The sequence below is a fragment of the Sebastes umbrosus genome, chromosome 7 (genome assembly GCF_015220745.1).
Source record: "Sebastes umbrosus isolate fSebUmb1 chromosome 7, fSebUmb1.pri, whole genome shotgun sequence".
Taxonomy (NCBI): Eukaryota; Metazoa; Chordata; class Actinopteri; order Perciformes; family Sebastidae; genus Sebastes; species Sebastes umbrosus.
In genome coordinates this window covers 34436426-34437254 of record NC_051275.1, presented here as the reverse complement: position 1 = coordinate 34437254, position 829 = coordinate 34436426, and positions in this window count along the sequence as shown.

Below are 829 nucleotides of genomic sequence, written 5' to 3'. Positions count from 1 at the left end.
ATGCCTTCAGGGGCCGTGGGAAGTTTAAACATATTTTTGTAAAGATGTTGTTTTTCACATTTTTGAATATCAGAGGTGACTGGATTCCAGTCCAAATCCCTTATTTTTAACAAAAGGTGCAGAGATGGGCATCAGATTGGGCACTAAATTAAATAATTCATCTTTGTGCTTGTTGACCGATAGAGTCATTTGTTTAGTTTTCACATCTTTTACTGTCATTTTTGGGATATTTTTTATATTCATATAGGCCTATGGGATATTTGAATATTTTTTTAACTATTTTTTTCACATATTTTACTAATAATTTTCCTTTTTTATATATATATATTTCTCGCTAATTTCTCAACATGTTTCGGATATTTTTCACCTATTTCCGAATGTTTTTTTCATGTTTTTAGCCTCTTTACAAATAGATGCTTTTTAGTTAAGTTTTCCCATATTTACAGCCACTGGTGTTATTAATAACAGGGATTCTCTGAAAGTTACATACAGCACCTTTAAGTAGCAGCAGTCGGTAACGTATAATATTCATAATGGAAAAGTCTGATTTAAAAAATGTACATTTTGTGTTTGTGCATGGGAGTTTATTCTTGACCTTCATTTTAACCTAATATAATATTACATAACAATATGATGATATAATAATAAAATAATATAATCTTAAATTACTTTCAGCTTTTGGAGCTTTCTACCACATCTCAAGGTCTTCATCTTTGTGCTTGTTGACCGATAGAGCTAGCAGGTGGACCTTTGAGTTTAGATTATATTGTTACATAATTGACTGTAATTAGAAATAAAGGCCTGCTGTGCATCAGAAAATATTAATAAC